The sequence below is a fragment of the Medicago sativa genome, chromosome 5, assembly GCF_051527215.1.
Source record: "Medicago sativa cultivar Bolivia chromosome 5, Bolivia_mono, whole genome shotgun sequence".
NCBI lineage: Eukaryota > Viridiplantae > Streptophyta > Magnoliopsida > Fabales > Fabaceae > Medicago > Medicago sativa.
In genome coordinates this window covers 67,080,873-67,104,526 of record NC_140753.1, presented here as the reverse complement: position 1 = coordinate 67,104,526, position 23,654 = coordinate 67,080,873, and the positions used below count along the sequence as shown (strand labels likewise).

At 33.6% G+C, this 23,654-nt stretch overlaps 1 pseudogene; it reads left to right on the top strand.

Moving 5' to 3' along the window:
• The first annotated feature begins 12 nt into the window (after positions 1 to 12).
• Positions 13 to 1,407, top strand: LOC146924221 (uncharacterized; annotated as a pseudogene).
• Positions 1,408 to 23,654: the final 22,247 nt, after the last annotated feature.

Sequence of the window (23,654 nt, the reverse complement as noted above, 5' to 3'; positions counted from 1 at the left end):
CACATGTCCATTATACCTTATTCAACAACCTTTAGACTGAACAAAAACAGTTTAACATCAAGCTTATCATGAATTTACATGTAACGAAATGGTAGATTGTAAGAGTCTGATGATTATTCTACGTTTTCCATTCTCTGTACTGAACAAAAACACTTTGAAATCTAGTATTTCATCATACTTAACATATACTAAATGCTCGATCATTAAAGTATGATGATAATGCTACGAACTTCAACCAGTGGCACCAAAGATCAAGAAACTACGCAAAATGTTCGAAATCTGCATCAAAATAAAACTTGGACTAGAAAAAAAGGGACTAAATCTGTGGCTGAGATTCTAGCAAAGTGGAAGGAATACAATGAGAAACTATATAAAGATGATGGTAAGCTGAAGCGGAAAGCATGGCAAAAGGTTCAAAGAAAGGGTGTATGAAAGGGAAAAGAGGACCTCAAAACTCAGAATAAATATAGAGGTGTTAGACAAAGGACTTGGGGGAATTGGGTTGATGAGATTAGGAAACCAAAAGGTAGTAAACTTTGGTTAGGTACTTTTCTTACTGCTCAAGAAACTGCTCTTGCTTATGATTATGCTGCTAGTGCCATGTATGGTCCTTTTGCTTGCCTCAACTTCCCACATATATCATATTATAGCTCTATTAAGGCATTTTTGAAGGATTCTTCATTGGCTGCTGCTAGCAGTTGTTCTTCAGAGGGAACAACTCCTACAACATCTGAGATACGAAAGATACCTGTCAATATGAACAATAATGTTGATGTTTGTCATAAGTGTTATGAAGTTTCCTCTCCAACTAATAACAAGAGACAAAGGATGAGCCTGCTGATATGATAGACCCTGGGGGTGGTGAAATCCAAGATGCTAAATCAGAAGGAACACAAACACAGACACGTGATGTTGTGCAAGTTGAAGAGGGTGTATGTGATGAGTTGGATTTATCATGCATTGATAATTTTGATATCAGTGATGATTGCTTTAAGAGTTTTTCAATGTATGATTTTTTTTTCAAGTGGATGAACATTTGGGCCATATAGATAATAATTCAATTGGTGAATTTGGAGGGATGCAAAGTTTGGATTAGATTCTTAAAAATTGATTTGGATAATGATGTGCATCTTGATTCAAGAGGAATGTAAGAAAGTAAGAATGACTAGAGAAGACTTTGTGCACAAGTTTGTATGACTAGTACCAACTGGCTTGAGCATCTGCTTATAGCTTTGGATTTGTTCTCCTTTTAGCTTTATAGGTGCATCAAAGAAATACAAAGTATGTGTCTTCTTTATGTTGGTTTTTCCTTCCTCTTTTAGATATGCTAATTCTCTATAGGTCTTTTTTAAATTGGGGAATTTTTTAGCCAACAAAATTTGTTCTTTTTTTAATTTACGTTGTTTTTTTTTTGGGTTTAATAACTATATACAATACTTTATAGGTCTAATCTCTATGACACATACAATTCTGATCGAAGGTGTGTCTGGTGTGCAATATGTGTCCATGTACAACACTGACACTTGTGATTACATTCAATTATGTTATTTTCTTAAATTATTACTAGTATCAACGTGTCTACATCGAATACGGTTTCCATGTCTAGATATTGATTTATACGGTTTAATGCAACAACTTAGGTGCTAATTTTGATATTAGTTTTTTCGTGTAATATACCAAGGACAACTAGTATATCTCGAGTATATTTCATGTTATATGCTCTGAATTTACATACTAAAAACAATCTAAATGCTATTGGTGTTTCATTCGTGCTCTACATGTGATTATATCGGCTATTATTGTTCTCTTTGGCCCTTCAAAGTGAGCTTCTTTTCTCCTCTCTTCTTAAAAACTGTTCTATCATGAACCTGATTGATGTAAGAAATGGAAAATCTCAATGCATGTTTGCAAAATATGGTTAATGACATTGACTTTGTAAAAGCTACACTAATCGTGATTTTGGGTTACCCGGCCAAATTGCTAACATTGACATCGAGGATCATTGTTTCATGTCTTGAAGCATGTTATTTAAACCACCTATCTTCATTAATATTTTGGTATTTTATAGGGAAACATGCTTGACCATCATCTGCTAGTTGCCCTGTCTTTGTCCCAACCCAAAGTGTAAAGTAAGAGTCTTACTGGGAGAACAGACACTCCTCGGAAGTTGTACCATAGTGATTTAATAGGGGAAAAGTTTGAGGATTGCCATGTGACATAGCTTGCCATATGCAAGACCATGGATACTGAGTACATCTCACCTATTCTATTTCTTATCTTATCGGCCAATTCTAATGGAAAATACTTACGTACCATAGCAGTTGGGTACCATTGTACCATTGGCCAATAAAATTTTGACACATGTCAAAATCTTTTAAAACCAGTTCTTACAAAAGCCGACTTAGAAAGTTAAGAATATATAAAATAAATCCAAAAGGAAAAATGATTCTATTACCATTTATTTTAGATATACTCGAGTAAAAGCACAAATTAGATGGTGCGAAGAAACAGCTCGGTACTACCTGAGAGAAGATTTTGATTATTTTCTCTTTAAAGAAAATATAGAATTAGCTGATTCGTTAAGAGAAAACCTTAAAAAAATTAGTTAGATAATTTATGGATGGATTAATAAATCCATTTGGAAAAATAATACCTCAACCATTCATATTAGAACCTAATTATAATAATATAATTAGAGTAAGAAACCAAATTAATTGGTTAAGAGAAACAGCATATTGGTTTCTAATAATTGAAAATGATTATTCCACATACTGGGAATATGAAAATTTCGCAAATCTTTTGAGCATAAAAGTACAAAAATTCCTACATGGCTAATAAAGGATTAGGAGAAAAAATACAAGATATTTATGAAAAAATAGTTGTTTTACAAGAGCGACTAGAGAAAATGGTTTCTTTTATAGAAACTTCAACAGAATACTGGATAGATAAAGAGTTCAAAGAAAAACTCGACGAAAGACTATTTAATATAGAAAATATTCAAAAGGAGTTAGATGAAAAACTCTGCATAAAGATAGACGGTCTAATTGATCTAATAAGCCTTTTACCTAAGAAAGATAAAAGTCTAACTTTGGAGGATCTCCAACTTCTTTTTAAGAGGGAGGAAGATGAGGTAAAAGAAAAACCCTCGCAACAAACACAATTCTTTGCTCCTAATTATTAAAATGGACGAAACAGAGGAAGAAATAGCTAACCAGCTGCAAGAATTACAAACCCTAATGGCTACTTTAGACATTAGTGAAAAGAATAAAAATATCGAAGAACTAGAAGATGAAAATAAATTCATCTATGATTTCGATTCAGACAGTTCAATTGAGAGTTTCGATGAAAATCCACAAGTAGGACTTGTTAAAGCTGATGATGCAGAATCATCAGAACAAGGACGTAAAAGAGGACGCCGTGAAGGTAAAGATGAATTTATTGACCAACAGATAATACAAGAAAAAATAAATGAAAGAAAATATAAGAGTATACCACCAAAATATATTCCAATTGTAAATTCACAGAAAGAGGATGATGTGCTTAATCTTGATTTTATTACAGACAAAGGAAAAGAATTAAGAGAATGGTATCGAAAACATAAAATAAATGTTCAAATAGATGTCCAATTAAAAGCCTTCAGCCCAAAAGATATCTTTAATTATCTTAAAACTAAAACATATGGAAATGCAATGAAATTCATACATGAATATCCAGATTCAAAATTACCATCTACGGGAAATGAAACTGTAGATTATATATACCAAATCTTAAGAGCAGAATTTGTAGGATATGAAAGTATCGATGCTAAGAAGGAATTAGAAAACACATTAATCCATAAAATTTTTAATTTAAAAATTTGTGATATGTGTCAAATAGATCCATTTATATGTGAATTTGAAGAATATTACTATGGTATTCACCCAACAAAAAGAACAGAATATAATTTATTAAATTTATTCTATAATAAACTCCCAAGGGGATTAGGAATAAAGATGCAAGAAATTTTTGATGAAAAAAAATAACGAAATGGGATTGGAGAATACCCTAGGAGCTAGAATAACTACATTAAAACAATGGGTATCTAAACAATGTATGAATAAAATTGCTAAAAGAGATGCAAAAATAAACTTTTGTTGTGATAAACTACAAGATAAAGTAGGAAGTTATGGTTGTAAAAAACCTAGAAAAAGAAAAAGGAAGGTCTTTAGAAAGATTGACCGATCAGAATATAGAAGGAAAAGGAAATTTCCTAAGAAGTTTAATAAACAAAAATATTTTAGGAGAAAGAAAAAATATCCTAAAAAGAATTCATGCCCCAAGGAATTGCTTTTACCCAGTCAATACCATATATGGGGTAAAAGCTAATACAGTTCCAGGAATATCCAAGGAATTGCTCAAAGAATTCTATGATTATGGAATGCTTAAGACCGTGTATCTTGAAGAAGGAGAAGGTCGTAGATTCCAAGAAATTGGTGATACAACAAAGAGATTTAATGACTTCCTTGCTAAAGGAAGAGAAATATATCTCCAGTTCGAACAAACCAATCCATGCTTTTTTGAAGAAAATAATTTTATGGTTGTAAAACCAAGAACAGTCATCAAAATAGGAATTTCAAATAAAACTTATCTACCTCCAAATTCAAAAAGTATTGGATGGACAGTAGATTCGTTCATTTATCAAATGAAACGTTTTTATGATAACCTTATTAGATATGGTTCTACCATTATTAATTATAAGGTCCTCTATACTACAGAAACCTGCCTTATGGTCTGTGATTCGAAGAGGAAGGTTTCAGAGGAACACCTCAAGCAAACACTTCATTATGAAGAACTATTCTCAAGATTTGAGAATGCTCTTTACCAAATTCCAGATGAAGTACAACAGGAGTGTTGCCAATACTTTTCAAAATACAAAGGGCACTCATATAAATGGTGTGCAAAGAAGAAAGTGTCGGCAGAAGAAGACAAAATACCGACAATCACAGTACCTGAAGATAAGGTAGAAGGAAAAGCCTAAACATGCGTCATGTAGATGACCGTAGGAATAAAATTGTAATAATGGAACCTTATCATCTGAGTCAGATGGGGTCCATTTAGATAAAAACCTTATCACCTTATGTGATAATGCTTTTACTTTTTCTTTTGCGTGTTTTGTTTGTTTTTCTTTTTAGCTGGAAGGAAAGTGACATGTGACCTACTCTGTAAGTCCTTTCCTCCTATAAATAAGAGTCTCGATGCTCACTTGTAAGTACAACTAAAATCAATGAAGTAAGTACCTTTAGTTTGTGAAAAACATTGTGGGAAAGGGCTTCGTAGGGTTTGAGGTTGTCATAACAAAATCGAAAGATTTTAAATTTTCAGTATCAATAATCGAAAGATTATTTCAAATTCCAAAGGATCGAAAGATCAGAATTATCAAAAATCCAAGACAAAGTCATGTATGCTTTTAAATATTTTAAATAATTTAAATTTTTACATTTCATAATGGAATTTAGCATGAAAAAAGAAGATTCATCTGGTTTTATGGCAGATGTATTAATAGATCATATAGAAAAGGTAGATTTTACCTTAAAACCAGAAGAAAACTTCAAGCAGAAAAATATTTTTTCTTTAATAAAAGAAAAACTATCTAGAGAAAATATTCTAAAATATGGAATGATGATAGGAGAAGTCCCTGTACCAATGGAATCAACAGATGGATCTGTTGTAATATCCATAATAGACGAAGAACAAATTAATAATAGATTAAAACATCTATCGTTAAAAAAAAGACAGAAGATAGGATATATTCATATATCAACTATCCAAATAATCATAAAAAGTACTTTTATGAAAGGAATAAACTCAGAACTAGAACTTCTTATAGAAGATGCTAGGATGGATAAAAAACATTCACTAATAACCCAAGGTGAAGGAAATTTAATAGGTGGAAAAATAAAATTTGATATAAATTTACAAATAGGTTTAAGTCTAAATGATATAGATCTGAACAGATCTTTAGTGATTCATTATAAACTTAAAGATCAAAACCTTATGAGACCAGGAAATCATCCTTTTAGTATAAGTTATAAAATGAACTATGCTTTAAGTAACTCTCATTATAGTGTAGAGTTTAGTGGAAAAGAAAAAATACAAATAGATGAGCTATTTGCACCACTAATAAAGTTAGAATCACCAATTCTAAAACCATTAAAAAGATCAAAATCTATTATGACAATAGAGAGAACACCTCTTCTAAAACAAGAAGAAAGTACTAGTGAACCAAGGTTTTTACCAGCAAGAACTTCATTAGATAGTAATGAAAAGAAGAAGTTTGATAAAACTTTATCAGAGATAAAAACTGAACTTTTAAAAATTAATAGGAAATTATAATGCCAGGAATAACAATAAAAAATGAATTAAGGTTATTCAGAATAAAACTAGATAACCTAGTTAATAAAATAGAAGAAAATTTCTTAAGAATAGAAATGAAGAACACAATTTGGGGAATTCATGATTTAATGATTTTACAAATTTCATATATAGATGAAATAATAGAAGAATTAGAAGGAACATAAAATATTTCTGTTACACAAAAAGAAAGAGCCACAACCCTATTATGGCCATCTCAAAAACTAATTGAATTTAAACAATCATTAGAAAAAATTCTATAATGTCTGGTTTAGGCCTTATAACAGAATTGAGACTTTTTAAAGAGAGATTAGAAAATATAGTCTCTGATATAGAATTTTATCATACCAGAATTGTCTTAAAACAAATTCTTTTCCATTCTAAAGAATTTGTAATTTATCATATAGAATATATTGACGATTTCCTAAGAGAGGTAGAAGACCTAGAAAATCTTATTAATACACAAAGAGAAAGAGCAAAAACACTCTTAAAACCATTTCAAGGATTAATTAAAATTGAACAGATGTTAAACAAAGTTCGAGAACAAAATTCCGCTGGCGATTCTGCGCCCAACCTGGTATCAGAGCCAGTAATACAATCCTAAGGGATGAAGATAAAAATAAAAAAGAAAATAAAAGTATCTTTTTTCCAAAAACTAAAGTCTTTTAAAATCGTTTTTTTATTTAACCGATTTAAAAGGTTAGGAGGACAAAATCCGCTCACATAAATTTAACAATGTTACATAACATAGATTCCACTATGTTACACAAGTGGAACCCAATTCTAATTAGAAAGAGTGGTATAGGTACATTATTAGGGGGGTTTGGTTTAGGGTTATGCTAAGCAATGCCTTTGGGGCACTAGTCAAGGAAATTAAAAATAGTAAGTCTGCATTGAATTCAACAATTTTTTAACTTTTAAAAAATCAAATCTATCACTTTCACCATTTTCCAATGCAATATTTCTTTTTTTTTTTTTTGAAGACATAAAAATGGAATATATTAACAACGGTAGTGAGGCACCTAAGTACAAGATGTACTAAAAGTGTCACCCCTAAAATCAGTCAGACATACAATGCATAGTCAAAGCGAAGGTCAGTCGATACCCAAACATAATAAAGGGTCCGACCACCATCTTTGAGTACCGTACATAAAATTAGTCTTATTAGCTTTAAGCCACCACAAAGAGTGATATTTAATTTTTTCTACTAGCTGTTCCATGTTGGTTTGGATATTATTATGAAGTCTATTATTACGTTCATTCCAAACCAACCAAACACAAAGTAACCAAATAAGTTGGAGGAAGGATTGTCGAGCCTTTGAGTGACCTGTAGAGTGAGTAAACTGAAAGAAATGATCATGAATATTAAGCGGATCAGCACCTGACATTCCAATCCAACACCTGATAAAATGCCACAAAGTACCGAAAGTGGTGCAATGAATAAATAAGTGGGATGCGGACTCTGCCATGCCGCACCCAGAAACACACAAGGCTGCCTCGTCAAAGATAATGCCACGCCTCAGGAGATGATTCTTAGTCGGCAACCTATCCCGTAATAACCTCCAAGCAAAGATGGAGACCTTCAGTGGCACCTGTTTATGCCAGATTAGATGTCCAATGGAATTATCAGAAGGTTCAACCTGAGATGTGAGTTGTTGATAGACGCCTCTCACAGTGTAACCACAATCAGAGTCAGAGTCCCATTGCCACCTGTCAGAAATATTTGGCTGCAAAATGACACCATTAGTTAATTGCCTACACTCCTCTAGCATCTCCTCCTCCCACACCCTCAGCCTACGCCTCCAACCCCACGCCTCGCCGTCAACCTCCCCACCAAGGGCGACCATGTCAGCTACCGTGCTCAGCTTATTAGACACTAAATTAAATAGACGACGGAATCTGATACAAAAAGGAACATCACCAAGCCACCTGTCATACCAAAAGAAAGTACTAGTGCCATCTCCTACCTTTTTCGACACCCTCTCTGCAAACCAACCCCCCTCAACATCACCTACCCCATCCCTAATCTTCGCTACTTCCCGCCACCAAGATGAAACACTCCGGCCCCCAACCTCCAACCGCCCAGCCGTCTCACCATACCGCGCAACCAGAACCCTATACCAAAACCCACCTCTATCCACCAACATACGCCAACACCATTTTCCTAATAAAGCACTATTAAATTCATGCAGCTTCCTCACCCCCAGACCTCCATACTCCTTACGTAAGCAAACAGAGCTCCAAGCAATCCAGGAAATTTTCCTGTTATCCTCACTCCCTCCCCAAAAAAATTTATTAAAAATAGATTCAATGACAGAGATTATACCTGACGGAGCCTTGAAGAAGGAAAGAGCATAGACAGGTAACGCAGTCAGGACAGACTTAAGAAGGACCAACCGACCTCCATAAGAAAGAAAGCGACTTTGCCACCCCAACAGTCTAGATTTAATTGTTTGCAACACAGGTTCCCAGAATGCTAACCTCCTTGGGTCACCACCAATCGATAAGCCCAAATACACGAACGGGATCTTGCCCACCTTACAATTTAAAATAGAGGCTGCCTCGTATAACCAAGAATCCGCAATATTTATACCAACTAACAAGCTTTTGTTGAAGTTAACTTTTAAACCAGACATCTCTGCAAATAAAGACAAGACCGCACGCAAGGCACGCACATTGGCCCAACTCTTAGCACCAAGGAGTAAAGTATCATCAGCAAATTGGAGATGGGATACTACGACCGAATTAGAGTTTCCAACCGTATACCCATTGAAAATATTATTTCTCACCGCCGAAGTCATCATAACGTTCAGACCCTCCGAGGCTATCAAAAACAAGAAAGGAGATAGGGGATCCCCCTGACGAAGGCCCCTTTGCAAACGGAACTCATCTGTAGGGCTGCCATTAACAAGAATTGATGCAGTTGCTGTCGTTACACATTCCTTAATCCATTTCCTCCATAGGACTGGAAACGCCATTTTTTTCATAACCGAATCCAGATATCCCCAATCTACCGAGTCAAAGGCTTTTTCAAAATCAACCTTAAACAACATAAGCTCCTTTTTGTTCTTTCGAGCCTCATCGACCACCTCATTAGCAATCAGAATCCCGTCTAGAATCTGTCGGTTTTTCACAAAGGCTGTCTGAGAATCTGATATAATTTTTCCCATCACCAATTTCAGCCTATTGGCCAACACTTTTGATAAAATTTTGTAAAGAGAGCCGACCAGAGAGATGGGCCGAAAGTCATTAATACGTTGAGGACTATCAATTTTCGGAATAAGAGCTATGAAAGTAGAGTTTATACCTCTTGTCAGTTTACCATTTCTGTGAAAGTCCGACATAAAACGCATAACATCTTCCTTTAAATCAACCCAAAATTCCTTGATGAAGCCAAAATTAATTCCATCAGGTCCGGGGCTCTTGTAGCTGTCACAATCCCAAATTGCTGATTTAACTTCAAGTTCTGAAAACGGCTTTGTCAAACCGCTACCATCCGCATGAGATAAGCAATTGAAAGGTAAATTATCGACCCCCGGTCTAGTAGTGTTTCTAACCGCAAAGTGCTCTCTAAAATGGGATAACACTGCATTCCGAATAGGTTGAACTCCTTCCACAAGATTACCATCCACCAAAAGCGAAATGATAGAGTTGCGACGTCGACGGCTAGAAAGAACCGAATGGAAATATTTTGAGTTGGCATCTCCATCCTTCAACCAAAGTAGCCGAGACTGTTGCCACATAATACTAGTATTCAAACGAGACATGGAGTGAAGGTCATTAGTTATACCCCGCATTTCAAGAATATCGTCCGCAGACAACTCTCCATCTTCGCCTTTTTCATCAAATTCCAACTGCCGTTTTTTTAAGTTATCAATCTTGCCAGGAATATTGATAGCATGAACTGCGTGCCACTCCTTCAGAGCATTTTTAATGAATTTTAGTTTCTCACGAAGCACAAAGCCACCCCACCCATTTATCTGAAAGGCCTTCAACTTATCTTTCACAAACTGATTGTATCCCGGCATATCTTGCCAACATTTCAACATTCTAGACGGACGCGGTCCCCAGTTTTCCTCATCCACAGATAACTGAAGTGGACAATGATCAGAGAGACCCCGGAGAAGGGCTACCTGAAAACTATTAGGCCAATATAAACACCATTCTTCAGAAAGCAAAAATCTATCAATTCTGCTCATAGCGGTACCGTCACCTTTAAACCACGTAAAACGACGCCCACATAAAGGCAAATCAATCAAGCCATTGTCAACAATAAACTCACTGAAATGATGGAAGTCAGTAACCACACTGCCCCCCCTTACAGAACGACGCTCCTCCGCACACTTAACCGCATTAAAGTCACCGCAGACACACACCTTTGCACCCCTTAAAGCCTGAAGACGGTGGGACAAAGATGCCCATAAATCTTGTTTTCCCCGAGGATCGCATGGAGCATAAATGTTAAATAAATAAAACTCTTCATTTGTCCGCACAAAACGACCATGAATTTGGAGCAAGTGATCCCGACTAACAGATGACCAGACCTCCACTTCCACGGTGTCCCATAAAATTAAAATCCCCCCGGATGCCCCCAAAGACGGGCGATATGAGAATGCATGGCTCGAATCTCCCCACAAAGCATTACACAGAGAATCATCACACACAGTTAATTTTGTTTCTTGTAAACATAAAATGAAAGGATTTTTCTCCACTACCAACTTCTTCACTTCCCTTCTCTTCTCTAAACCACCCAAACCTCGCACGTTCCAAGAGAGTAACTTCATTTTTCACCCCCTCCCCGCACATCTCCAGCAGCACACTACCCCACTTAAAAATCCCCATCAACCACGCCTCCCTCTTCCCTCACAAGTGTCAACAGAGGCCCACCTTCCAATTTTTTTGAGCGGGATAACACGCTAAATTTATTATGATTAGCTCCTGAAAAAGAGACTCCAATTGTCTTGCCAATGTCATGAATGTCATCCGCCTTTGTCTTATCATCACCTTTTAAAACCACCCAACTCTGCCAATCATTGTTTACTGAAGCCAAAGAAGAAGTTTCATTATTTGAATTGTTGTTAACCTCCTCCAAGGACTTTGTGACTCTCTCCCTTTGACGGCGACGATTATGAATTTTCTGTTTTAAGTGCCTCAAAACCTTAGAATTTCTAAGAACTTTCATAACCTCTTCTCTATCTTTACTTGGTAACCGAGCCACCTTTTTCAGAGTAAGTACCGGATGTCGAAACACGCCACCTGCTTTTTTTTTGGTAGCCATTTTCTTGCTTTTGAAACTGTTATCACCGCAGCCCTTACCCACTTTCTTCAGCCGCTTCTTATTAGAAGAAATTAAACCAATATCACCGTGTTGTACATTTCGTAACCAATCCACACTCCACGGACCTGATTGTAAAGACCTCACATCATCAGCTGAATTCGACGTTGGCCGAACTTTCCTTTTCTTTAAAGCATCGTTATCAACATCAATGTTTAATAGTGACAAATGAGCATCATTATTTCCCAAAACAGCTGCTGGAATTTGGAGCACAGCCGAGGCAACATTAGGACTAGAAAGTGGTGACAAACTATTTTTTGCTGGAACCGAATGTGACACATCTAAAGGTGTGCAGTTCTGGATGTTTGAAATAGAGGCAACCGATTGAGAAACATTAGTGGAATTTGTTGACCTTCCAGGAGATGCCACAGCAGCTGGTTGAAAGTCATTGTTGCCATGCGATTCCACTTGAGAATTCACATCTTTTTTAGAATCATTAATAGTAACATCATCAGTAGCTAAGACTTTGATGCCATGCGGTTCCACTTGAGAATTCACATCTTTTTTAGAATCATTAATAAAAACATCATCAGTAGCTAGGTCTTTGACAATTTGGTCTGCCAAAATATCAACATGGTTGTTCATTTCAAAATCATCTTGAAAGTCTTCTTTGTCCGGACAAGAGGATTCGGATTTATCATCTTCCTTATAAAGGCAGACATCGTCGCCTAGATTAATCCCCAATTCTTCGACAATTTTAATGTCCAGCGTCACACCATCAACAATAATTTGATCCGATGTATTCAACACCTCTAATGATGGCGTAGAAATCAATACTCGAGCAAAGTCAAACCGTTCTCTATTCAAGGAGCAATTGTCCGTTCTCAAATACCTTCCGCATTCAATGACACATAGTTTGAAAAAGTTTTCATTCCATGCTTGTAATGGAATTCCATAAACCCGGACCCATGCTCCTCTTTGAAAAGGCAATACCGCTTTATCCCACCGAACCATATTTGAAAATAGCATATCAAAGAACTGTTTCGCTCCTCCTACTATATCAAAAACATTCGCACCTGAAAGAGCATGTATAAACACCTTGTCTGCACCAAATGGAATAATATCTAAGTCCTTGAATCCTGCGTCCTCTACTCGATTCTGAATAAGCGGTATCGATACCCCGCCAATTACTGTACCAATCAGACCTCGACTTGCCCAACTACGATCTTCCTCGGAAGATGTGTACTTGCGTACCAACTTTGACGTCTTGTTCAGAGTGGCTATGCTGGCCTCCCTCCTCACCTTCTCCTTCGCCCCACCTTGCACTCCTACGACTCCCTCCCCTCCCTTCTTCCCCGTCTCTCTCACCCTCACCGTAACCGACCCAACCCTCACCTCTCCCTCCTTCACTCCCTCCTTTTGCATCTCTCTTTTTTCTCCCTCATTCTCCTTCTTCCTCGCGATACCCCACTCACCAGCACCCTCCCCACGCTCCTTCCCAACAGCCTTAACTCCTACACCCTCTCTCTTCCTCACCACCATGTCCCTCGTCTTCCCATCCTTCCTATCAAACCTTGCAAGCATAGCACGAATACAATATTGGCCAAAACAGACATTGTTCAAAGCTTTCAAAAGTTTATCAACATCGCGAACATTTGCATATCGAACAAAACCATAAACATCACCGTTTCTATTCCTATTGTTTGGCACAAAAACTTCTTCAAGAATACCGCAAACTTCGAACCCTTTTCGCAAGAAAAAAGTCGAAGCCTGTGGAGGAAAGTTAGTAATATAGAAAGTGACAAACCGTTTTACTGACGAAACGTTCTCAGCACCCAAACTACCATCAATGGTCGCGTGTTGTTTCTGTTCCAGAACTGGAGTAATCGCTTTCCTATTTTGATCACGTGCATCATTGTGTCGCAGTGGCCGATGGTTCCTTCCCAACTGTCGTGAAGCATCAGTACCATAATCAGACTCATCATCAAAGTCGAAATCAGCCCACTGAACCTTTCTTCTGTCCGTGAAATCTGAACCAGTATCATAGTCCCCTTGGTAGCAATCATCCTGTGCCGCAAACCTAACCCTAGACCGTCGAAGCTTGAAGTCGTCCCTCTGCCGATGCCGATCGCCTGCCTGATACCAATGCAATATTTCTAACTTTGTCCTCTTAACCAATGCCCTAAGACACTCTTTAGCATTTCCATTTGGTTTATCGTAGAGAAAAATCCAAATTGATAAAAAATAGTTGGTTTGATTTTTACAATTTTTTTCTTCGAAATTCGAACCAAACTGAACCAATGAAGAACATGTTGGTTGTTTGGTTTTGTCAGGCCGACATTTAAAAAAAAAAAATTTAAAATACATTTTTCTTCAAATACTATATTTTTTTTATACTATTAAAACAATACATAAGTTGTATAAGAAAAATAATTTAGAATGATTAAAAAACGAATACAACATATCTTTTTCATTTTATTTTTTATGTATATATCTTTTATTCTCTTACGACAACACTACCAGTATAATATGGAATAAAAGAAATAATATATAATGGGTTGGTTTGGATTATAGGTGATCGGTTTTGAATTACATAAAACCGACAACTAAATCTGATAGCGATTTGGTTCAGTTTGAATTAAAAGATGATGTATCTGTTTGGTTGAGCGTTTGTGCTCTCCAAACGTGGGTTTGAGCTCTCAAACGCGGGTTGATTTTTTTGAGTGATGTTTGGATACAATCAAAAGCAATTCTCAAAAAGCAATTTTACATCCAAAATGTGGGTTAACTAAAAGCCACAAATTGTAGCTTCTGTAGCTTCTCCTTATTTTTCCAGATCTAGTTAAAAATCTTCTTATTTATCCAGATTCGGTGGAAAAAAAAAAGTGGGGGAGGAAGAATGAGGAAACACCCAATCTCCATGGAAGCTTCAACAGAGAATATGGATGAAAAATTCAAAAATTTGGGAAACTAAAAACAGAAAAAAGGGAAGAAAGGATGATACCATCCGTGGAACTGAACATCATTCTTGAGAGACGACGGGTACTGTTACCGACATTGAAATGGGTTGAAGAGAGCCTAGAGTTTTCTTTATTTTTTTTTTGAAGCAGTCTAGAGTGTTCTTTATAAATGACTTTAATTGCCCATCACTATATTTGTTATTTATTAATTAAAGGAGAAGTTCTAGAAATTTTTTATTTAATTTTTTGAAAATGATTTTAATTAATTAATAAGAAAATAATAATAAGATGAACCGATAGATAAGTACTATTATAATGTCCTTAAAAAAAGTACTATTAATAATGATTGATGAAGCAATAAAAATTCAAATATGGTAACTTGAAATAATTATATAAAATGTTATATTTAACATTAAATACAATTAAAAGGATAATTTGGTCATTACACATTCAAAATTAATTTTGATTTAAACCATCCAAACATCATCAACTCATAAGAATCACTTTTACATTAGTGTATCCAAACATAAATCAATTCATATCAAACTCATTTTTAACCAAAATCAATTCTCTCAAACTCAATTATATCAAAATCAATTCCCACCACAGCTATACCAAACACACACGATGAAGAAAAACGAACCAATTTAACACACACGATGAAGAAAAACGAACCAATTTAACGGGTTATGGTTTTGATTCTAACACATCGTTGTTTGGTAAGCCGAAACAAACGATCGAGTACTTGTGAGTAATTTTGTTTGTTTGTTTCAGGCAAAGATGTTATTCATGCGTAATTGTAAAAACTAATATCTCGAAATATCTGAAACACATTTAAAAGATTAATCTTTTTCCACAAATATACGTGCATTAGAAAGGGACTGATAGTTTAGGAGAGTTATAATTGGAATCCGAGTTAAAAGGTTGTCCCAATACCAAATTAGATCAACGTACAAATCCTTAACCCTTTTTTATATTTAATTTTCGTTTATTTTATTTTACGTTTTTTTCAATAAAAATTTTATATCCATTAATCTTTAACACTTTTTTCTCATTGTGATTTGGTACTTTTCAATCTGCCTTGTAATTTTTTTGGTAAATTTATTGTAATCGAGGTGTTTGGCGGAAGTAGAGTAGGTCAACTGATTTGAATCATGAGTTGAAGAAGTTGGAGGTTCTGAATTCAAATTCTCCTGAAGGAAAAAAACTTCTTTTTGAGAAGGAAGGATATTTTCAAATCCAATTGAGTAAGTTTAATGCTGAATCCAATTCAACGATTTACAACAATTCATCTGTAGCTTTAGAAATCACCACTTCCTCTGTCCCAATTTAAGTGAACATTTTGCTCATTTCACACTTATTAAGAAAAAATTATTTTTAAGGAGAGAGAAAAATGATTTTAAGTGCCCCTGTCAAGTATTGGTGCATTTACCATTAACATAAATGCAAAGTAGAATATACACCCTCCGGTCACAAATATAAGCAAAAATTCATGTTTTAGATTCATTTAATAAATGATGTATGTAGTCTTTATTGTGGACAGCATACATCATTTATTGAATGAATCTAAAACATGAATTTTTGCTTATATTTGTGACCGGAGGGTGTATTGAATTGAGAATGATGAAAGTAGTATTAATTAAAGTTATAATTAGAAAAAGGTAATTAATATTGCATTGAAAAGTGAAATAGGTCAGTTATTTTAGGACAAAATTTTATAACAAAAGGCTCACTTATTATGGGATGGAGGGAGTATGATATTACTACCAAATTTTTTTATGGTCCGAGGGTCATGTGTAACATTGATATTTTTGAATGAAATTTCACAAGAATGTTTAGAATAGTATAAGAATCTTAAAAAATAGATTTTTTTAACAATACATGAATTAAATATGATTTTTTTAAATATTTTTGACACTTAAAAATTCATATTTAATTCATGTTTTGTTAAAAAATTAAAATGTTTTTGAGATAGATTGTTATAATATTTTACACGTTACTCTGAGTGGACTAGTTTAACTTCTTAAAAAAATATTTTACACATTCTAGCAAAATTTCATTAAATTATTTGAAGGTTACACATGAGATGATTTAATATTTTTTTTTACACGTTCTTGTAAAATTTCACTAAAAAATATGATGGGTACCCATGAGTTGACTTAAAAGTAAAAAAATGAAGTGATATAGACCTAACCTAGTAAAATAAATAGGAAAATATAAAAAAAAAATTAAAAAGATCATTACATAAGAATGTCATTCTTATACTTGTTAAAAAAAATGTCATTCTTATATTCTCGAATATAGTCATTCTTGTCACTGCATCATTCCAAGGTTCCATGTACCTGTACTGAAACCTGTTCGAGACAAAATCTAACTGGGTTAGTAAAAATGGAATTACTCTTCTCCACGCCTAAGACCATCCACAATGGTGGGTACTTCGTGTGTGTTTGGTTCTGCGGCGACAAGAATTGATTTTGATAGAATTGATTCTTACAGAATTGATTTTGATTAAAAGTGAGTTGAATGTAATTGATTTATGTTTGGATATATTTCCATAGAAGTGATTTTTAGCAATTCAAGTTGTTTGGATAATTTGAATCAAAATAGCTTTTGAAAGTATAATTACCAAATTAGACATCATTTATATTATATATAAAATATAAATGTAAATTTGACTGAATTATTTTTAACAAAAAATTATAACAAAATGGAGAAGTTATAATATTTTTTTTCCTTCAAAAAACAAGTTATAATCTTTCTTTCTTTTTCCAACTTACACCTTTTTTTGGAATATTGAGAAACAAAATACATTTTGTTTAAATCTATCCGTTTTCAAGCCCAAAAAAAAAAATAGAAAAATAACAATAACATAAGCAAAGAGCAGCAATAAAAAGCATATCATAATAGAGGTTGTTGGAAGCTTGGCACCAAAATAAAAAGAAAATAAAAGAGGTTCAGGCGAAATCTGTTTGAAAGAAAACAGAGAAGATGAAGTGATTCAAAAAAGCAAAGATGGAATAGAAACTGAAACAATAGTTCCATAAGATAAAAAAACGAGTTGGATCTGTGGTAAAAGATAGATGGAGGTGAGGGCAAATAAGGAAGAAGAAAGGTTTTTTAACTGGCAACCAACAGTAAACGTAGAATTGATTTGGAGAAGCTAGGATTTGGAGCTTCTCCTAGAATTGCTTTTGGAATGCTGAATTGGTTTGAGAAAAAATAGCCAAACATGTTGCAAAATGCAAAAATCACGTTGGAGGCTTGGAAACGTGCGTTTAGAGGTTCCAAACTGATAACCAAACAGGCACTTCACCTATTTAGCACCGAGCTAAATAGACACCCCCATTGTGGAGTGATATTTATTGGGGCTTATAGGGAAGGGTGCCTATAGAAGGACCTTCTCTCTTTTTATTTTTTGTGTGAATTTCATTTAATAATTTCTAATGAAATAAATGAGTGTTTTAGAAATGTAATAATATAAAGTTAAATTAGTGGAACCTATTAATAAATTTTGTCGTGGTGTTAGATTGGAGGAATTGAGTGGTTATTAGGTATTAACATTAAAAATTATAAAATGAATGATATGTACATGTGAGACCCACTTAAGCACCCAAATAGGGGAGCTCCATTATGGATGGTCTAAGATCCTCTTTTACTCGCCTTAAATCAGGCACATATTGGGGATTTCGATCTCCTAATTTATTATGGACCCTAGTTTAAGAGTTAAGGTCCACTTCAAAGGCTTGCAAACTATTATTTCCTTTAAATCCAATTTAGATGACTAAAATGCTCCTTTAAATCTGTGACTCGTAGGCACAATTTACTCCATATAACGTGTCATCAATATAAACAACCGTGATATTTAACGTGACACCTAAGCTCTCTTGACCAAAGTGACACATATTGTATGCCGTTATGGTCCACAAGGCTTGCAAACTATTATTTCATTTAAATTAGATGACTAAACTGCTCCATTAAATTTGTGACTCATAGGCACAATTTACTCTATATAACATGTCATCAATATAGACAACCGTGTTATTTAATGCGACACCTTAGCTCTCTTGACCAAAGTGACACGTTTTGTATGACGTTATTCAACATGAAGAGGAAAATAAAACTTATTTCAGAAATTTTGAATCTCAAATTAACCGACGCTCGTAATTTTAGAACTCAATTCAATAGTCTACTCAAAAACAACACTATAGAGATCAGAGGTTACATCCCCAGATGCAACCCTCCGTCATGCCACAAAAAATAAATTGTATTTATTTATAAGAAAAAAGAAGAAAACAAAGGTGGGAGTTCCTGGTATTACGACCTTGCTTTATGGCTAATAAAAAACCATGCAAAAAGAAGAGTGTTTTGTTGTTTAGTTTAAAAAATGGGATATTTTATGGAAAATGTTAACTTGTATCCTTAATACCTATAAAGTTAAGGACACAAGTTAACTTGGAAAAAACGGTCATACTTTATGAAAATTAGACGTTAAAATGTAGTAGTATTTGAAATTGTGCTTTTAATATCTAAAAAGTTTTTTTTTGAGAGAATATCTAAAAAGTTTTGGAAGTGATAGTCAACAAGATTAGTTGTTATTTAGATTATGCAATTTATCATCATTCATTTTATATTGTTTTTTTTAAGTTTTAACTTTTTCTTGAATTATTAATAAAAATAAAATAAAAATGTTCGTTTTTTTAATAATTTATAATTAAATTACTTCAATATTTTAAAATTATATAATTATGAATAAATATAAAAATTATTGTTAAAATGTAATGATATAGAGTTATTGATGAGACCTAATTAATAATTATTTTGAGGTGCTGGGTTGGAGAGATTGGATGCTTATTACGTATTAATTATAAAACTAATGACGTGTACAGTCGGGACCCATTTAACCACCTAAATGGGGTGCTGCATTATGGATGGTCTAAGGGTACAGGTTAACATTTCCCATATTTTATTAGTATTATAATAGGAGTAATAATTATTTTACGAAAAAGAATATTTAGAAAAACAGTCCTCCAACCTCCATAGAAAGAAAGCAATTCAAGCTGCGCAAAAGTGAAGCCTTTAGGGTATGTTTGTTTCAAAGGAAAGAAAGTGATGAGGAGAGAAAGGTGAGGGAAAGAAAGAGTTTCCATTGTTTGGAACTCTCTAAAAAGGTAAGGAAAGAAAGAGTTTCCGTGGGACCCACGGTAGAAACCTTTCCACCCATATGAGCACGGAAAGCTTCAAGAATGCAAGTGTTTTGTTTAAATACCCAAAATGCCCCAACTTTTATTATTTATTCTTTATTCAATTTATTATTCAATTGTTGTCTTTTTTTTTTTTAAATTGCCTACTAACTTCTTTTTCTTTTTTTTTTAATATTTCACTGCGTATCTTTTTGTTAATACATACTATTGCTTTACGTCATATTTTATTTTTCCATTAAACTATAGACAATTTGTTATATATACTAACAATTTTTGTTTAAGGGTATTTATGTGAATTACTAACTTTAGGTCTTTCTTTCCTCAACCTTTCTATTCCACTTTCTCCTATACCAAACAACTAAAACAATCCTCTTACTTTCTACTTTTTTTCTTTCCCTAAACAATCTTTCCTTTATCATTCTTTCCTTTCACTTTCTTTGTGCATCCAAACAAAGCCTTAATTTGTCTGAATGACCACAAGAATCTGAGTCCAGAATTTGATACCCACGCCGTTTGAAAAATCATTTTTTACACTATCAAATCAAATCATTACTACCCTTTTCTTAAATCTTCACTGATTATATTCTACATCAACTCTCAAATCATGTTTTACGTTACCCATAAAATATTTGTCCCAATTTACCATTCAATTTTGTAATGATGATGACCAGATTTTTTTATTAATGATAAAAGGGTTAATTATGTTTTTGTCCCTACAAAATTGCGACCTTGTAAGTTTAGTCCTTACTTAATTTTAATAGTTTTTTTTAATCCATACAAAAAATTTCTGCACTCAATATTAGTCCTTACTCAATCCAAATTTGTTTAATTTATGCTTAAACTCTTAAGTTTTTCAACAATTTTTTACAGGCGTGTTAAGAACGTTATTAAAAGGTCATCCGAAAAAAATATCGCAAAAATTTGATTTCTACGTCCATATTTTTGTTACTTATATCTTAAACTTTTGTCGTTTTAAAAAATTCATATTTAATTTATTTCATGTTAAAAAATTATAGATTTTAGTAAATGAACCTTTCATAGTGTTCTAAACTTGTATAAAAAGAATTGTTAAAAAAATTCAAGAGTTTAAGGATAATTAAACAAAATTTATTTTAGCAGGGACTAAAATTATAAGTAATTTTTTTTGTAGGGATTAAAAAAGCTATTAAAATTAAGTAAGGACTAAACTTAAAAGGTCGCAATTTTATAGGGACCAAAAACATATTTAACCCATGATAAAAATAAGGAGAATGCTAACGAATGTTTTTGGGACGTTGGTTAAAATACTAAAATAGATAGTAGTTTGGACAAAAAGTTGTGTAATTTTTTTTTTTTTGGCTTTCGCACCGGTTTCCGACGTGGGCGACTAATCCGGCTCGTGCATAGAGGCATGCGCACTGGCCAAGCGTTGTTCCCCCTGGGAATCGAACCCGGTATTCCCTGGGTACGTCCTTGGAAGGGGCTCCTTGCCACTGGCGCCCAAACAACTTGGTTTAAAAAGTTGTGTAATTATTGGTAAGGTCAAAAACTTGCATTTCCAAGACAAACTTTCTACTAATGGATTACTTAACCATTATCCTTAGAGCATCCACAATAGAGACCCTCAATTTTGAGGTCTTAAATGGGTCCCACATGGACACATCACTTTTTAATAATTTTTTAATAATAGTACTTAATAGGTACTCAACCACTCCAATGGAGATCCTCTAACAAATGGTCTAATAGGGTCCCACAAATATTATTTTAATAAAAAGTGATGTGGGCCCAAAATGGAGGTCTTAAGTACTAGGTCTTAAATGGTGAAAATCTCATCATTGTAGATGCTTTTAGTAAAACTCTAAAAATAATTATTGGATGATAGTACTCGCAATGAAATTAATCAATGAATGTAATTTAATTAATTTTATCTGCCCTTACACAAAATGTTAATGGGCTCAATTGAAAGGAAAGATAGAACTAATAATGGCCAATTTTCGTATTTTTCTCTTTCATCTTGAGTGTTTTCTCTCTTTCCTTGTAGTTTGATGTTCACACTCATTGTAAATATTGTCACTTTTTATTTATCTAAATAACACAACTCTTTATTTTTATTTTTTTAGACAGAAGGAAAAAATATATATAAAAAATAAAGACATACAAAGATTGAGGGGACATTAACCTGACCCAGGTACATTTCATTTCAAACGTGATAAATCAAACCAAACCTAATCAAAATCCTAACAAATAAACACTTATCTCGAACGCAACCCAGCGAGTCTGCGTACGGGCCTGAAACCAAGTTAAAAAAAAAAGAGAATAGTGGACAACTGTTAGAGCAATTAGGTTCCGGGCTGGTAACACAACTCTTTATCAATAGAGATTATAATATCTAAAAGGGTTAAATATGTTTTTGGTCCCTATAAATATGTCAGCTTTTCGTTTTAGTCCCTCTAAAATTTTCCTTCAACTTTTAGTCCCTATAAAATTTTCAATCACTACTTTTGGTCCCTATTTTTAATTTAATTTTTGTATTTTTTAATGAAATTGTGCAGAAATGTGTAAAATATTCTAAAAAAATTTACTAAAAGAAATTAGAATTTTTTAACAAAACACAAATTAAATATGAATTTTTAACCGGAAAAAATATATAAATTCATATTAAATTCATGTTTTGTTAAAAAATTCTAAATTTTTTTTGGAGTTATTCTTGTAATATTTTGAATTTTTATGGAAAATTTTATTAAAAAAATATGAATTCTATATATGAGTTTACTTTAAAAGAGGGACCAAAAGTGAAAATTGAAAATTTAATAGAGATTAAAAGTTGAAGGAAAATTTTAGAGGGACTAAAACGAAAAGTTGACATATTTATAAGGACCAAAAACATATTTAACCCTATCTAAAATTATTAGTTGCTTTATAACTATAACTTGATTATAAAAAAAAATTCAAATAATAACATGATTATAATATTGATCAATAGGACCAAATAGTAAATGTAAAAAATCCTTCAAAAAAAAGTAAGGGTATGTTTGGTTTGCAAAAGAAAGTTTAAGGAAAGAAAGTGAAAGGAATGAAAGGATAAGGAAAGAACGATAGTAGAAAGTGAGAAGATCTTTTTAGTTGTTTGGTATAAGAGAAAGTGAATAGAAAATGGAAGGAAAGAATGATGTGTATATTTGTAAAAGGACAACTACATCCTTGATTTTTTTTCCTACATATGTCATTTTAAATTAAATATTCTATTTATACATTTAAATATATTTTAATTTAGATATAACAATTTAAGTATTTATTTTAAGCTTGGAGAAGAAATTTGTACAGTATATGTCAAAATCATAACTTGGCTAGCATGGTTGTATAAGACATGGTGCAAAACGTTAACATGCCTTAAAAAAAATGGCACAATGTTATAATATATTACATTAGGGCTATTTTGGACTTTTTGTCATAAAGCTGGTGCCTTTGCCATGTTTCTGTCCATGGAGGTGCAGAAAGGTTTTGAGCGTGGGTCCCACCTCAAAACTTTCTTTCCTCTTCTTTTTGAAGTGTTGCCAAACAGTGGAAAGTCACTGTATCCACCTACTTTCTTTCCCTATCCTTTCTCTCCTTTATCTTTCACCTATTCCAAACAGACCCTAAATGTAAAAAACGAAATTGATAAAAAATTATTATGGAATAGTTTTGGAACTGTCGTTTTGCAAGATTCATTTTGTTTGGGCTTGTTTGGTAAACGAGTCTTCTTATATTGGAAAGATTGCTATTTGAGGAGTCATTTGACCTTTACCCTTAGGTTATTAACTTGAGCTTTGCTTTGTTGTATAAGGTATCTCAATGATACAACGCCTT